Source organism: Ambystoma mexicanum, chromosome 4p (genome assembly GCF_040938575.1).
Source record: "Ambystoma mexicanum isolate Mex_15411 chromosome 4p, UKY_AmexF1_1, whole genome shotgun sequence".
In the NCBI taxonomy this organism is placed as follows: Eukaryota; Metazoa; Chordata; class Amphibia; order Caudata; family Ambystomatidae; genus Ambystoma; species Ambystoma mexicanum.
In genome coordinates this window covers 423,481,534-423,500,254 of record NC_090927.1, presented here as the reverse complement: position 1 = coordinate 423,500,254, position 18,721 = coordinate 423,481,534, and positions in this window count along the sequence as shown.

Here is an 18,721-nt window from a genome sequence, read left to right as displayed (position 1 = left end):
AGAGGGCCCCCACATCAAGGCCAGACACGTGGGCCACTGTATATATTGAACGCGGCCTATACCTTTGGCCCAGCAGCTCCGAAGGACAAGAGCAGTGCCCTGGGAGACTTAGACACCACAGCCAGCCATGGAAATTGGGGCAAGGGACTTGTGCCCGAAGTGAGGACAGTGCAGAGGGTTGGGCCCCCATCTATGGGGCGTGTGCCCTCCTCTGCACAACCACCAGTCTTTCGCCCCCTCCGGGGCCTGAACCTCAATCTAAATCAAAGCTACTGGTCAGGAGATCTTCCCCACGCCATCTTGCCTGGGCCTACACCCAAGACCTCACTGACAGCGGAGCACCCTTCCCATTGGAAAGGCTCCCCCGCACTGAGAGCTGGGCCCCCGTGCGCTGCGGGGCATGTGCCCTTCTCAGAGCCAACGTCCATAACGATGCCCGCCTCCACTGAACCTCAATACGGTTAAATGGGTGCCCCCCAATGAACCAAGGAGCAGCACGCACCCTGCCCCCCTCAACTACCCAGACTCCTCTACCAGAGGGAACCCTCCAACCTTGAACCATATTCAGTCGGGTGGCTGTGGAACCAGGGACAAGCCCCGATTTCCACTCTCTCGCTGTACCCTTAGTGGGATCTCCTGCCCAAACACCGCCAAACCCAACATATGAACGCCAAGGAGAGACTGGCGGCATACCAGTTCTCACCCTCGCAACACAGCTATTGCGCACCCGGAGTTGCCACTATGTCAGCACCGGGCCCCGAGGCAGCCTCCACCAAAGCGGACGTCGCCGATATCCTCAACGAAATGCGGAGTATGAGAGCTGACATTGGCGGCAAAATCGATAAAATAACACATAGGATGGACAAGATGGAGGACAGGCTTGAAGAAGTTGAGCACAACCAGACCTCGCTGAACACCCTAGAGACCCAAATGGACTTGCGACTCACCAGACTCGAAGCTAGGGAAGAGGAATTTCGCCTAAAAATCGATGACTTGGAAAACAGAGAGCGGCGCAATAACATACGCATCTTCGGAATCAGAGTCAGACCTGAAAAGAACATTGCATAGCATAATGAAGTCGCTTTTCAATGATGACTGAATTGATGAACCCAAAATTGAACGTGTGCACAGGGCTGGGGGAAAACCAGGAGGCCCGCGATCGGTGCTTGCCCGATTCCATTACTACGCAGACAAGGCCAGGGTCTTGGACAAGGCCAGAAACACTCCGCAAGTCGCGTTGGGCCCAGTACATGTCTCCATATAGCAAGACCTATCCTCCCTCACACTAGCAATGTGGAGAAAGTGCCACCCACTCATCAAAATGCTGAAAGAAAAAGGGGTCCGATACCGTTCGGGTTATCCCTTTTCGCTTTCCTTTGAATGGGAAACCAATGCCATCAAACTAATCTCAGAAAAGGATGTTAGGTGCTGCATATTTGACCTACTGGGTACCCAAGAGGAGGAACCATCACAGAGCAGAAACAGGCCAGAAGCAAAGGAATGGCACACCAAAGGTCCACGGAGAAAGAAGATGCAGGGCACCAGGATATATAGATGGATGTACGCCTCCCCGGACACCGAACATTGAACCCACTTTGTTCTTTTACCTGTTTCTCTTTTCATGGATGCGCCTGACGACGGACATTGGGCAAACTAGAGACCCCTGAGAACGTCGGATGGACACCCATTGGGTAGCAACGGGGGAGGGTGGAATCATTGTCCTCACACCGGCTCACCTGATGCGGAAGAGGTGCTCACAAAGCAACCTGGGATGAGGGTACACTTAGATGATGTGACTCGATGCCCTTTAGTGGGCCCTAAAGAAGATGGAGGAAGCCGAGGTCTGTGTGAGGCCCGAGAAAGGGTAGCACGTAGGAGGTGGTGTGAACCGATATGAAAATGAAGGAGGGCCCTTACAAAGTTTTACCGGGGGCCGAATATCGGGCGCAAATGACTGAGATCCTATTGTTGAAATGCAATTCAGTTTGTTAACATGTTTACATATGCAGGGGGGAGTTGGGGGCTCATGGTTATGTTTTATAATTATGTGGTTGGGACCGTTTGAGGTGCAGTTCCCGTTGGTGGTCCGAAGATGATTGGGTGAACATAACCCAGCTGGATCGGATGCCGTATGGTTTGGGGCTGGAGAGGGTGGGCTAGTGCGACTCGAAAGGTCAGGTGAAACGGATGAATATGAAAATGAGAAGAAGAGAAAGGCACACTTAATACTGTTGAAGGCTGAGCGACAAGGATGTTCAGCGGCCCCCATTAGGACACATAGGAACCGGCTTACTTGTGTAGGAATAGGTATGTGGCAGGCGCTTAGAGCAGAGACATTGAGGCAGGCGCACTTATTAGGCTACCTCACACATGGCAATGGCAACAACACCTAGACATCACAAGCTACGCATATGCACACTCAATGTAAAAGGCTTGAATTCCCCCACTAAACGCTCGCTGGTAGCGAGGGAATTTAAGAGGTCGAACATTGATATTATGTTCTTACAAGAGACGAAATATCAGAAGGGTAGCGAGAAGGGGATCCCCTGTGGTCTGGGGGGCATACATATTGGAGTTCGGGTGTCCTCAAAAAAGCTGGGGTGGGGATCCTGGTCCGGAAGAATCTCCACATGAAGATCCTAAATTCCTGGACTGACACGGAGGGTAGGGCCATGTTAATACTGGGATCCATTCAAAACACAGTCGTAACCCTTGCCACAATTTATGCACCCAACCAAGGCCAAAAAAGATTCCTCCTTAAAACGAACGAATGGCTGTTTAATAAATCGCAAGGTCATACTATTCTTGGGGGCGACTTCAACACATGGATGAGCAGTGCCATGGATAGGCAAACCGCACACAATGTCTCCCAACCTCCCCGGTCGCAGGAACATGCAGAAATTAAAACGATGCTTGCCCTGTAAGGCCTCTCGGACAGTTGGCGTCACTTACATCCAATGGACAAAGGATTTACCTTTCGTTCCATCCCTCATGACACGCTCACACGAATAGACTATCTGTTCCTCTCGGAAGACCTAATGAGAATACTCCACACCGCAGACATACATCCCATTGCATGGTCTGACCATGAAATGGTTGTGGCGGAACTAGACTGGGATGGCCTTGCCCATCACAACACTAAGTGGAGGTGCAACGAAACGTTGTGTTCGGATGTGGTTTTCAGGGAAGAATTGGAAAATGAAATCAAACAATTCTTCATAACCAATTATACGGGTGAAGTCGCGAAAGTGAATGTCTGGGAGGCAGCAAAGGCCACTTGGCGTGGGATCCTAATCAGGGAGGGTGCGAGGAAAAAGAGGGAAAGCACCTTGTTGGAGGCTAACGTTAGAAAGAAATTAGGTGAAGCAGAGAGTCTAGCCCAGACATCTCCTCAACGTAGAGCTGCACACCTTGCGGAAGCTAAGGCATTATGGGAGGAGCTAAAAGCCCTTGAGATGAGCAAGGTGACCCAGACCTTACAATACCTGAAACAAAAGTACTATGAAAAAGGAGACAAGGCCGATGCCCTCCTTGCGGCAAGGCTCCATGTGCAAAGGGCAGAAAGGTGGGTAGACGTGATAGAGAGGGCAGATGGCACTCTCATGGATACAAAAGAATCCTCCCCAGAGGGCATACGAGAGGCATTTGCCTTTGTTTATGAAGATTTATATACCTGTGACCCTCCTCCCCCACCAGGGAGTGTAGAGGCCTATCTCAAAGAGGCAGATCCCCCGGCGCTTACACGCCCGGAGGCGGAAGCTCTTGACACTCCGGTCACTGAGGAGGAGGTGGCTGATGCCATTAAACGTCTTAAGTCAGGAAAGGTGCCTGGGGACGATGGCTTCACCCCTGGCTTCTACAAAACGTTCACTGCGTTCCTTACCCCCTTCCTGGTGACCCTATTCAACCACATCTTTGAAACAGGGCAGGCACCCCCGTCCTTTGCTCAGGCCCTCCTAACGGTCATCCCAAAAGAAGGCAGAGACCCCATATACTGTGGGTCATATCGCCCCATGTCACTCCTTAAGATAGATGCCAAGATATATGCGAGAGTGATAGCGGCCAGATTAGAAACGCATTTACCGAAATTAATACATACGGACCAGGTCGGCTTTGTTATGGGGAGACAGGGAGCTGACACGATGAGGAAAACGTTACACTTGATACACATGGCACAGGGGAGGAATGACGACCCCACCCTCCTGTCGCTTGATGCCGAAAAGGCCTTCAACAGAGTCGATTGGGAGTTCCTGGAAAGAGTTCTAGTCTGGATAGGTCTTGGCCCCAAACTACGCTGCGCCATTAAAGCAATATATTCAGCTCCCCAGACCTCTGTAGCGGTGAACGGTGGCTACTCAAGGTGGTTTCCATTAGAGAGAGGCACCAGCCAAGGCTGCCCATTATCTACTATACTTTTTGTGTTGTCTCTCGAACCACTGGCACAGAAGCTTAGACTTGACAAAAGGGTGGGAGGAATTAAAGTAGGGGATCAGGAATACAAGCTAGGCCTATATGCTGACGATATCCTCCTGCATACAACGAACCCCTTGAGCTTGATACCTGCGGCCATGGAAATAATTGGGGAATATGGTCAATTGGCGGGCCTGAAAATCAACACAGAGAAATCGGTCCTCCTCCCGCTAGACAAGAGTAGGGACTCAGAGGTTGAGCGATTTGCACCCCTAGGGATGGAGGTTAGTCTCACTACATTGCGATATCTGGGCATCAATGTGACTCGTAACCTGGGTGACCTATTTGAAGCCAACTTCCCCCCGATACTAAGCACAATACAAAAAGACATTGAACGGTGGGCAAGGCTCACCATCTCGTGGATGGGCCGACTGAACACCATTAAAATGTTTATCCTGCCAAAGTTACTTTACCTATTTCAGATGCTCCCCATCCAACTCCCCAGAGATTTCTTTGTAACCACCAAAAAAGTCCTACATACCTTCCTATGACAAAACAAAAAAACCCAGGGTCCCCGCAGCCTTACTTCACCTCCCGAAAGACGATGGCGGGGTGGGTCTCCCAGACATAGAGCTGTACTATAGAGCAGCACAACTGCGAGTACTAATCCCACACGTCAGACAACAAAAAGACCCTCAATGGATAGGCTTAGACAACTACTATCTCCGTCCTTTTATTGTGGGGGAATGGTTATGGGTACCTGGGCCCCAATTACGAAATAGCATCAAAAACCACCCCATCCTCGGGACCATATGGGCCATATGGAAACCAAACAAAGGAATGAAAGGAGTCACAACATGGCCCTTCCCCCTGGCGCATCTATGGGCCCCGGGCATCCGGGATGACATTCCCGATCCAGGCAGTTTTGAATCATGGTACGAGGCAGGGCTTGAAAGGGCAGGCCAATTACGGAGGAATAACGCCTTCATCACTATCCAAGAGCTGGAAGAAGCTCTCGGCATAGGTCAGCTCTCAGTTTTCCAATACCTAAGACTAAAAGGTGTTATGACCCAGGAGGTCTAGAGGGAGGCCCTACAGAGAGACCTCACACTGTTTGAAAATTTTTTAGACACATACATAGGCTCCAAGGGACTCATCAGTGAAACGTATGGAGCACTAGTTGGAGTCAACACAACCCCCTCAATCACTTTGAAACATAAGTGGGAAAGAGACCTTGGGAGACATCTCACCCCAGAAACATGGCTCAAGATTTGTAGAAGGACCTCGAAAACCTCTCTCTCCTGTCAGTACAAATTGCATGGGATCAAGCTTTTGTATAGGTGGCAGTACGACCCACTCCGGCTAGCCAGGATGTATCAGGAAGTGAGTCCTTTCTGCTGGCGGGGCTGTGGCCAGAAAGCGGACTACTGGCACATGTGGTGGGGATGTAGGGCGGTCCAGGCATATTGGGACGAAGTGCTCAGTTGGATAAAAGAGATCGAAGGAGAGGAAAGGGAGAAGCACCCATTCTTGTCTTATTTGGTTTGGTCGAAACAGAAGAACAAACAACCAAATTGCCCATAATGACACATGGGCTCTTGCTTGCTGCGAGGGCCTGCCTTACAACTGTGTGGAAAAGAATTAATTTACCAACTAAAGCTGAGTGGATCAACGTCTCCCGTAATATCTTCATTATGGACAAGCTAACAGCAGCCATTCATGGTGACCTCACTTCCATTGACAATGAATGGTCCGAGTTCCGAGCCAAGTATATTGCACAAAGTTGAGTGTGCAACATGATACAGCTAAAGCGCCATTGCAATGATCTGTCTACTGCTCTAATGTTAATTCTGAAATGTCTTATGCAAGTGCCACTTTTCCAAAAATTCTTTTGCCTATGAACTCCTTCGCCGGACTGTAAAATTTACTTTAGACCAGCTGTCGCTTCACGGGCTGCTGGGTGGGGTGAGGGGGTCAAGTTGTGGTTAGTCGTTAATGTTGTGCAACTGTAAAGCAGTTGAGTTATTCTGTATTCTTTGTAATGAAAACTGCATTCTCTAGGTTTGAAAAACAATAAAACCAATTTTAAAAAAAAGTGTCAGAGGGGCAGCTTGGCCAGCCGTTACTCTTATGTCAGGCCAAAGACCTGTTCATAAGCAGTATATTCCTGGTGAAATGCAAGTACAAGCTGAGGCAGGTGATCAACCTCAGAGATTTGAACGGCTTCATAGTATACAGACCCTTTAAAATGGAGGGTATAGACCTCCTAAGGGACATACTGCAGCCGGGAGACTGGCTTTCCAGGATAAACCTCAGAGATGCTTATGTGATGACACCCATTGCGGCAGTACATCAGAAGTTCCTTTATTTTCTCTGGGAAGGTCAGGCATGGGAATTCAGGTGTCTGCCATTTGGACTGACATTGGTGCCCTGGTGCTTCACCAAACTGATGAAGCCTGTGATAAGACGACTCAGAGAGTAGGGTATTCGGTTGATAATATACCTGGACAACATATGTATAATGTGCCAGGACAGGGAACTGCTTCAGGATAAAGTGACAATGACAACCAATGACAACCAACTTGCTGCAACAACTGGTCTTCCTAGTGAACTGGAAGAAATCTCAGCTACCTCCAGAATAAACCATTGAGTTTCTCAGTTTCATGGCAGACGCGAACCAGGGGACTCCCAGTTTACCTTTGGACAAGGAGAGCACGATCAAAAAAGAGATCAAAACCACCTTGGCAAAGGAAACGGTATTGCTGCGGGAATGGTGGGGTGTTTGGCATCATCTATTCAGAATATATGGGCCCACTCCATTACGGAGACCTGCAGAAGTTGAAGACCGAGCCTGTCAGAAAGGGTCTGTCATATGAACAAAAGATTCTGATTTCGCAGGAGGAGAGAGTGGAATTGGAGTAGCGGTTCCAGTATATGGAGCCTGGAATGGGAGAGCAACATTTGGCTCATTTCCAGACTTAGTAATGAAGTCTGACACCAGCCGAAAGGGCTGCTAAACCCGTTGCAAAGAAATGATAACTGGAGGCAAATGGTCGGGTCAGGAATTAAATCTACACATCAGTTTCCTGGAGTTGATAGCTGGGTCCTTTGCAGTGAAATGCTGTACCCAGGAGAGAGTTCATGGTTGCATACTCCTCAAAATGGACAATGTATCCTCAGTCAGGTATAGCAATTGTCTAGGCGGAACAAGGTCCAAAATGCTGACAGAGCAAGCAAAGGAATTTTTGGCATTTATGTCTTCAGAGAAACATCTCAGTGACAGCAGAATATCTAACGGGACTGCAGAACTCAGTTGCAGACTGGAATTCCATATATCTCAGGGATGCCAGCGATTGGCAGCTGGATGTTGATGTATTTCAGGAGCTAATGTCATGATGGGCCTCATGTCAGACGGATTTGTTCACTTTGAGGCTAAACAGAGTGTTGCCTCATTTTCTTTGTTGGAGGCGAGACCCAGAGGTGGACACGACAGATGCGTTTCTACAGACCTGGGGACAGACATAGAGTTGCCTTCCCTCCATTCAAAATGATTCAGAGAACAGTAGGACAAGAAAAGAGGCAGAAGGCCTCATTGGTGTCGGTAATAATAGATTGCAGGGGACGAGCATGTTTTTTGCAGTCTGTTAGAGATGGCTTTTGACAAGCCAATAAGTGTTCTGAGATGGGCAACGATTGTGCTGTGGCCCACCGGGAAAAGTCACACATTGGTAGAGATGGGTAACCTTGACCTGATAGCATGCACATTTTCTGAGTATCCCAGAATAGGCCAGGACTTTCAGGTGAGTCTAAATGTATCATCGAGGAGTCATGGGCTCCAGGGACAAAGAAGGCTTATAGATCGGCATGGACACAGTAGCATAGCTGATGTCTGTAGAGGAACATGCATTCCACTAGAACAATTGCGGTGCAGATAGCGAACTTCCTGGCACAATTGGCAGCACAGGGAAAGTTTATAGAATAATCAATACAGCGCACTAAGTGATGTCAGAGGGACATCCGCGTGTCAAAGGTCTAACATTAGGAGAGCACCCTTTGATATGGAAGTTGCTGAGGGGTATAATGTTGTTAAGGGCTCCAACTCTGAAGTACACACAGGTATGTGATATAAATACAGTATTGAGACTGTTTACAGGATGGCCTAACAATACTAAACTATCCAGAAAGACACTTGCAGCTTTGTTGACAACTCTGCTGTGTTTCAATTTGTTTAAGAGAGTGTCAGATGTGAGAGCATTGGAGATTACCAGTAAGTAGGTATAACCAAAGGGGCGACGTTCACTGTTACGAAAAGAACAAAGTCTAGTCTGAGGACAGTGTCCTATGATGCTTTCCTAGACAAGCCTAAACCTTTCCCAGTCAGATGTCTGATTGCTTTTGAGAACATACCAGAGAGCCTTAGACCTGCAGGAGTGACAAAATTACTCATAGCACTGAGCACACCCCTTAGGGGGGTAACTTCCGGCTGCCCTGGCAAGATGGGTGAGATGGGTAAAGCAACAGGCTGGTATCGACATGGAACTGTAAGGTGCACAGTCAGTGGTGGGGGGAAATGGCCTTTAAAACATACAATGTAGGAGCACGGCTGGAAGATATTCTGAAGGTGGCTGATTGGTCAAATGAGTTTATGTTCAATTTATTTTATTTAAAACTGATTGAGCAGATTTTGACGTTGGTGGTAGGTAAGATTTGAACAAGCAAAATCCAAGCCTCCCGTCTTGACATAGAATTCAGATTTTCTACACTAACTTTATAGAAAATCATAATACTATTAAAGACACAAAGGTGAAGGATTATCCCACCCTATCAATCATTAATGTATTTGTTACTGTATGTAATGATGGTGTATTATGAATACTGTAATGTGATGATTTGACATGATTGCCCACACTGAGTAGATTCGTTTTTAAAACATGGCCTATTTTTTGTAGTTGCCGATGCAGATAAAAAGCAGGCAGGCTCTTGAGAGAGTGTGTGTAAGACAAATTTCAGTTGGCATGAACCACTTGGTGCGCAATAGTCAAAGAGTTATGACCAGCGGAAGAAAGAGGAAGAGGTGATAAGGGATACTGAGTTAAGGACGTGGAGGAACATGGGTTTTGGTTAAATGAAGTCACGTGTCAGTGCACACCAATCATGTATGGACTACCAAAGACTCAATTATTAGTGGAATTTGTAGCTTATTCGCTATGTTATATGCATTATTGTGTTCCATTTAATATGCTGCTCGAGAAGTAAAGTTTGGATAAAGCATAATCCTTCGCCTATGTGTCTTTAACAGAATTATGACTTTCTATAACATTAGTGTTGAAAATCTAAATCTTACAGCCATCTGCAAGCACCCTATGATGAAACTGGTTCAGAAGATGCATCAGGGAGCCCGTCGGTCCTTTGGCCTGCAGCAGCACTGCTGAGGCGACTGCCTAGAAGAAGAATTCAGCAAAGAATTAGAAGAGATACCAGCTGAATATCGACTATTCATGAAAGCACAAGCTTTCTTTGCTTTGATCTTTGTACCAGGAATACAAACAGCAGTGAATGCAAAATAGCATCAGATCACAGATGGCCAATGACACTGAAAATAACCTAAACACTGTTAAGGAGGAGCTCAGAGCAATTAGAATAGTGTCTCTCCGGAATAGGTACTTCTTGGACTGCCTCACTGCCATGGAAAGAGGTGTGTGTGTGCTAAGATAGGGACATCCTTCTCTACCCACATATTTCCAAACAATGCAGACAATGGGTAACTCACCTAAGCAATAGATGCATTCCATAATTTGCGTACCACTGTGGGAAGGGGGGGTTTGCACATGACAAATGACTGGCTGGCATTGCTTTTTTTCTTCGGTAGCCTCCTGGAGTAATACTGTTTTTAAATGATTGATACTGGTGCTGGTTTTGCTACTTGTGCTCTTTTGCAGCTATCAGCTCATCGCAGGATGCTGTATGAAAATGGTTGATAGGGTTATGCAATGATGCCACTTGCACTGCAACCTATGTAAGACACACCTCTCTTGAAAATGGTTGCACCACACAAGGGTGTGAGGTGAAGCCTGACAAGTGTTGCATGGCTATAATACAGCTCTCAATTGGCCCACCAGGCCTACTTTTTGAGCATCTGCAGGCATTTGAGAATTACACAGCGACATATGTTGAATGTGTAGGAGATGGGGATTGCTTTTTCCTGCAATGAATCCCAAAACAGTATACAGGGGCTCCGATGAATGTTAGAAAGGTGTGGGTGGCAGCAGATAATTTTGATAAGATAAGAGATAAGCATAGAATAGTTAATAAAGCAACTAAAGTGGGAATGTAGAAATGGGGATGCACTATCAACTCACCAATTGTAAGAGGAAGCATAAACTCTGAGAACATTATCCAGATTAGCAGCTCTGACAGACTGACCAAGGTTAGGCCATTTTACTGAACCACCAACTTCTTGCATTTCATTAGCATCTTAACACTGCAAGGTATACTATTCTGTCACATTAGGCCTAATGTCTAACACTAAGATGACAGGGTCTGCTGTCTGCTGCGTTAGAGGTAGCTACTGACAGTAAAGTGATAGGTTCTGCCACTCACAACACCAGGCCCATTTCTGAATGTTCTGTCATTTACTAATATCAAACTGCTACCCTGCTTCCCAACACAGAAAACCGTGATGCCAGAGCCCATGATGGAGGGGCAGAACATGTATTAGCTATTGTTTCGATAATTAGATCCTGACTGCTCCTTCTCATGAAGCTGATACCCGGACAGTTGAGCATTCAACAAAGTAATAGTTTATGTCCTTGGTGCAGAGCAGACAAACACAAGAGTTATTAACAGTATAGTCTTTCAATCTGAACTAAGAGGTTGTGTAGAGATAGTGCCAGAACACTAAACCAGTAAAGTGGTTCTACTGTCCTCTATCGAATGTTAGGACTGCTTGGGGGTACATGGTAGGGTGGCTTAGAAACACACAACATATGAAGAATTAATTATTCAAGAGCTGTGGTTTAGTTACACTTCTCATGAGGCCCCCTGCTTCCCAAGAGATATGGGATTTTGTCCAGAAGATTGTGTCCCGGAGAAAACAACATGTTACACTAAGATAGTTGTAAACGTAGGTTACAGCTCGGGGGCTGCAAGGCCTGTGAATGAGGGGGTGGCCAGATTTCAGGTCCCATGGGAGAGAAGCTTGATTCTTCATGTGTGTTGCCTGAGGGGGTTGGTTTCACTTTTTATGCAGATTATACAATTAGGGCATCTGCAAGGGGATGCACTCACAATGTCACTGGGATTTTACTAACAAATGAAATGTGGTAATGTATGTTGTGTTTAGATACTCATATAGGTGGGAGCCATTGGAGAGGAAGGAATTATAAGGAAACTGATATTTTGTATTGTATGTTAATCTTGTGGTTTTGCCTTTAAATATTGTAACCCAACGTGGGCGGGTCGAGTTTTCAGTTTTTCAGTTCTACAGAGCTGATTGACTCTCTCAGCCACCAAATCGGTTTTCCTTGCAACGCGTGCCTCTCATTATTGTTTCCTTTTATTGATTTTTTGGGTCTAAACCATAGAACTCACTCTAGAAACTAAGGCACATCACAACGCCAGTCTGCAAGGTCAGATTATTTTTTAATTTAACACCCTTACCACCATGCAGGTGTTTAATATGAAGAAGAAAAAAAAACACATACTATTTGTGCCATGGCTGCCTCCAAAATCCTGTCCGGGTACGATCTGGTGGAGTGAGGACTCACCGGGACATTCCGCTCTAGGCAGACCCGGTAAGTCCCCATTCCAAATGCCATCCCCATTCCATTTGGGCCCTCATAGGGCTCAATGGGAATGGGGAAGGCGATAATTACGGGCCTGCTAATGGCAAGTTCCTGCTAAGGGACCTCAGAATTGGGCGGTAAGGGATTACCGGCACCGGTCTCCTTACCGGTACCCGGTATCCCTTACCGCCCATCTCGGAATGAGGCCCATTATCTCTGTTGATGACCATGACATCATTAACAGGGAAACACACTTCTAAAGGTATTGCAAAATACAGTTCCACACCATAAGGTCATATTTTTAAATTGTTGTAATATTTATTAAACACCCTTAGCACCCGCTTAGAAAATTACACAGGTGCTAAAAGGTGAAGGAGGAGCAAGTGCTGGGAAAGGGACGCTGGCCAGAAGCATTCAGGCTGCTCGTAACACCAGTTTATTCTGGAGGACAATGCCTATGGTTTAAGCCTCCTGTTTGGCTAGCTCCCTTTCCAGGAACGTAATGAAAAAAAAGTTAAACTTGTTCCCAATCCTCCAGAACTCTTTTTCACATAAATATAAACATAACAACGTTAGCACAACAACATCAGTTTCTAATATACAATTATACAATCTGCATCGAGAATCACAGTTCTCAAAACAATACTCATATGTCTTTTACCTTTAGAAAATAAACTTCACTTGTTTACATTGTATTCTCTTCTTTAGTCACATCTAACGAATTGAGAAATCATGCAAAATTGTGCGGTCAGGGCTGGACTGGGAACTAAAAGAGGCCCTGGAAATAATTACTGGGGAATGAAAGAGGCCCTGGAAATAAAGTTCAAAGTGGCCCTATATGACACATTTTCAGCAAGCCCAATGCTTTTCCTATGAGAAAATTTGGAAATACCACAGAAAAGAGGCCCAGGGTGCAGAGGCCCACCGGGAAATCTTCAGAGTTCCCTAAAGGCCAGTCCACCCCTGTGTGCGGTTACATTTCCGTGCCCACTGCTTCGGTCCCAAAACTGACAACACTAATCTACCGCCTGTATACCCCTCACCTCCATCCTTCAAACAAATCAAACATTAAATGATCCTTAATTCAACTTTTAAAACTTGCTCCGAAGAGAATATTAAGTCGGTAAGTGTTCCTTCAGATCAGGTTAAATCCGCATCCAATCAAAACAAAACACAATATAACCACGTCTAAGGCATCCAATGGTCTCAGTGGCCCACTTTATATTGACTAAAGAAAGTTAAATTAACAGTACTCTATCTTGATACACAAAAGGGGTATGTGAAATCACCTTAATACATCCCCCCTACACATTTAAAGATAATTTAGAGAGTATTTATATGTAACCATTTTTTTAAAAATCCTAAATTAACTATAAATTCTCACCTTCCACTAACTAGCAACCACACTGATTACCACATCTCAAAGTATCATAGTTTTTGAGTATTTACTAATTAGTATTTCCTGTAAGCACTGTTTCTCGATCTCGGCAAAAAGCTCCTAAAGATTTTTTTTTAAAAAAGCTCCTCACACTGCCGACATAACATTGTTTATATAATTTTAGAGCACTTATCAATGTCCATTGGGAACTTGATTTTTTGAATCATATAATGGACAGCTTTCAGAACTGAAAAAGCTTGGCAACGGCAATGCACCAAATAAAAAAAAAAATGCTGGACAGATTTGCGCCAAAACAAGAAAGGATTTCCTTCAACTTCTTTGTGCCCGACTTGTTTCTTATTTGGAGCAAATCCGTCCAGCGGTTTGGGCTGTGTGCGTGAAAAAATCAGGGACATTTTCCCTATGGGAAAATGAATGGAAAAGTGACAATCACACCCTATTCTGACCCTTTATACAGGGACGTCATGTCACCAAAATGCCAGGGGTAGCGGAAGTGACATCCCATGATCTTTGCCCTCTGTTGGCATCACAGGCAGTGATGTCATTGTACCCCCCCACCTTGAAGTGACATCAGGGGAAGCGATGGAAAACAACCTTTCACCCCTTGAAAAAACAGCAAGGGACATCACATATTGTTCCTAAGTACACTACACAAAATATGGTTGCGATATCACTATAATGTTATATACATTTCATCCAAGAATGGATCACCATATGTATCGTTAATACCAGTGTGTACTGTCCCATATTACCAAATTACTGTGAATGCAAGCAGACGTCCAAGGCCAAATGATAATGATTTGTTATTATATAGCACTTACGCTTAAGCGCTTTATATAGATCAAATATACATACAATATCACCCAACCTGTGTTGGTACTCATTTATCGACCTCAGAAGGGTGAAAGGCTGAGTTGAGGTGTTTAAGAACAGGCTAAATCAGTGACTCGCCACCTGAAGTGTACCTGAAATAAACCTTTGAGACAATTTTGGATAGAATTCCAGAAAGACAAATTATGTGTTATTCCTATTCTTTCTTACTTAGCCTCACTGCTCAAAGTGATACAACTGTGGAACCCCGTTTTTTTTAGAGGCCTGCACAAGAAAGTCAGTCACTCCAAAAATGAAGAGCCACATGACACTGGCCACAGCCCAGGAACTTACATTTAAAAAAAAATAAAAAGTAAAAAATAAAAAGTAAAAAAAAATAATCTTTTTCTAGGGGTAGCAAGGGAGACCACAGGGGTAGCAAGGGAGACCTCAGGGGTCGCAAATGCAACCCCTGGCGACCCCCAAATGACGTCCCTGCCTTTATATATTTTGAACCATAACACAGATGTCCACAAAACCTTCCAGTCCTGGGGGGCACGGGCCCTAACATAGGAATGTCAAATTCTGTGCTGATCTGTATTAGAGCTCTAAAGTTATTAACCATAGAATGTTCACTTTTCCTATGGATTTAGGTTTCACCTTAACTATAGGGCAGCAACAGCCACCCTCTGATACATCTAGACATATATATTGTTAAGGTGAAACCTAAAATCCACTGACGTTGCCAAAATATATTGTTAATAACATTTTAGTTGGTTGATATATGTAATTTTCCAAAGATGCATACTTGGATGGCTCACAAAATTCGAAATGTTTATTGCAAATTAATGGAACGGTTTAAAAATTATATGATTTTTTACCTGTTGTATTGGTTTCCCATAGGAAAAAACTGTTCTTTCATTAAACAGGTGAACACCCCAAACCACTGTGCAGATTGGCCTCAAATTCAGAAATCAAAGCTATCTTTTATTGTTCTCTCGATAGAAGGCATTTCAGCATTAAAGATTTTATAAGCAGGGGGAGTGGTGCATTTTCCTTTGGGGGATAAGAGTTCCCTGTGAAATAGCACTAAATGGGTCAGATACAGAGTTTGGGAGAGTTAAGGGAGCAATAAAGAAGTTATTTTATTGTGTCTCCTTGAGAACACCTGCAATGTTCTAGCCGAAAGATGTGTCTGTCACGTTTATTAGCGACAGGAAAATGATATTAGGAGGGAGGAAAGCTGCACCCTTAACCGACTCACAACATAATGGGCCTCATTACGAGACTGGAGGTAGCCTTGCCGGTTTTACCAGCAAGGCTACCTCCAAACTCGCATCCGGGACTGGCACCCGCGAATGGGCAATTACAGGGCTATTTCGGGCCAGCCGGACCCGGTTATTGCCCTTTCATGGGTCCCGGGCATGGTACATCCCCATTCCCATTGAGCCTGATAGGTCGATAGGGCTCAATGGGAATGGGGAGGGTGGTAGCACTGGTACTGTTAATAATGGTACCGCTGCTACCATCATGTTCTGCTCGCGGGTGCTGAAATGGCCACCAGGTCAGACATGGTGGCTGCAAGAGCACCTACGAGCAGAACTCCTAATATGGCGGTACGGTAGCAACGGTGCCGGTAGCGATACCGCCGCTATTGTTGCCTTACCGCCATACTTGTAATGAGGCCCAATGTCTCCTTCCACCATTACCTTGCTTCCAGTTAGGGAGAATGCTGACATGTTAATTGTCACTTCTTACAATTAGTCATCATCACTGCCCATGAATCCCTCACCACATACACAAGCAGTCTAAGTAGGTAACTGCAAAATTGTTAAATCCTTATTTATTGATGCAGCATCTCCTGTTTTTGTAGATACAGGGAATGGTGGACAAACCATATTTCTGCACCTCTTAATGATTTTCCATGTGGATGTTTCTGATCACTTGCAGCCATTCTGTAGAAGTAGTTCCATAGAGTGCCCCCATTTGTGTTTGACCTCTTTGGTCTACAGAGACCCCAGGATTTATCCCTTCTTGGTGCACTCACAGATGACCTCTATGCTGTCCATCCTGCCTGCCCCTACAACCTCACGAGAATCTCACACAAGAGACTTGCCGGGAGATGCTTCCATGCTCACACAAGGTGTATGCAGTTCTGTGTGAAAGGCATGCCTCTTCTTGAGAAACCTACTCTAGCTCCTTGATTACCATCTAATTTCTTTCACTCCTCCCATTTCTTGCGAACTGGAGAGAAAGGGTATTTGGGGAAGAGAACTAACTCAACGAACGCTGAAAAAAAGTGAGGGGATATCCTGAAGACGATAATAATAATAATAATAATAATAATAATAATAATAATAATAATAATAAGTAACAATGCCAGAGTTCTCCTGCTTCTAAGGGCTGCAATACCAGGTGTGTTTTATCCAATGTAATGGTACATCATTTATCTTATACACATGAATGCCTGAGTGTGTCCTGCTATGCGATTTTAAGCACATGCTTCCTAATATCAGAAGCAAATATTCACCTTATGAACTATTAACCAGGACAAAGGGTAACACTCTTCAAAAGAGAAAGTATGAGTCGAATGTGGGCCTCATATCCTTTGAAATGTGAAGAATCAGGCACTGTGTGCTAGAGGGGGGGGTTTACAAGTCAATGGCCTGCTATACCTGGCAGCCCAGTTTGGCAAGTTGTGTTTCTTCTGAAGGAGGCCAATGCACAACTGTAAAGACAGGCGGCATCTGGTTGAATGTCCTTGCACCATGCACCAGCTTAGCAAAATCATGAAAAGCTTACTCAAAGGGCTGCAACAGAGTGTTTGCCACCCTACCAGCAAAGCATTTCAGCTATGAGTGTGTGACAAGACAAGCAATTGTACTGTTGGTCTAAAAGTGTCAGAGGGCACACAAGGAGTGGCTCAATAGGGATTTTCGGTACTGTGGAAGCTGAGATGAGTTGGCCTCATCGGCTTGTTTAATGACACATGAAGATAAAGTTGTATGTCCACAGTGTCTGGATGCATAGCGATGCCAATAGCACAAACCTGAAACCTCCAGTGGATTAATTTACAGATGGACCAATATCACTGAAACTATAGGGAGCTTGGGCATTCCACCAAGAATTGCCAATGGGATGACATGTGACAAAACTACATCGGGGCAGACTTTGCTCTGCCAGTCGGAAAACCTATAAACCAACCCAAGATTTTCCACCAGTGTGAATGCATGTTGGCAAGATGGATAACAGTGACGCATTACCCAATGTATCAAAGACCACCAGGAATAGCAGCACCACCAACAATCGGTTACCCCTTCGATCAGTATTCTGCAGGATGTCATCCACCACCTGGTCTGTAGCCATCTCCAGCCATGCTGGGGACTGAAGCCTGATGGATGTGGGCTGGGGAGATCACAGTGGGTTTCTAAATGCCTAAAGCTGCAGAGTGACCGTTCTCTCAAAAACCTGTCCCTAAAAAAGAGCGACTAGGATTTGGGTGAGAATTGCTAATTGTAAAAGAATCTTGGACCACATGTATTGGCAGGTGTGTGAAAAGGCATTTCCAGGTAGCCTACCAGCCTTATGCTGCTTTCCAAACATGTGACATTGATAGATGTCTTTCTATAGTGTGCCGCTGATGTTGGCCCTTGATTAGACTCATGGCCTGTTTTCTGACAGCATCAACTCATGCAATCGCATATATGCACATCATACATCCAAAAAATACAAACTCAGACACAGAAAGAATCTTAAAGCTACACACCTCTCCTTGCATGACAATGCACATGCATTTACATCAAGCCACACATAGCGGTTTTCAGCGGTTGTTTTACTAGACTTGGTTTATAACCTCATGTGGAACAATGTCCTTTACAAATGGCAATAAAAGTAGCATCTCTGTATGGCAGTGGTATGCATACTGTGGGGCATGACCCCCTAGGGGGCTGCAGCCTCATGTCCAGGGGGTCACACACCCAGTCTAAATAAAATTAAAATTTTTAATGCAATTCTTTTTTGTCTAGAATCTAGACTGTAGTTTAGATTCTAGACTAAAGACAAATCTGGTCGTTAGCACGCAAAGAATATTGTGTGTAATGGTGCCATTTACTTGCATGCGGGTATCATTACTCTACATTTCTAGACAGAAAGACATTTAGTTTAATGATAGTAGTAACCAGGAAAATTGTACTATTACACACGATATTCATTGCATGTTGAAGACCAGATTTAGCATGTAGTATAAATGGGCACTACAGACAGTAGTGTAGCCCTCTACACTATTGGGCATTGGGTCTTGCATGTTCTGCTAAACCAT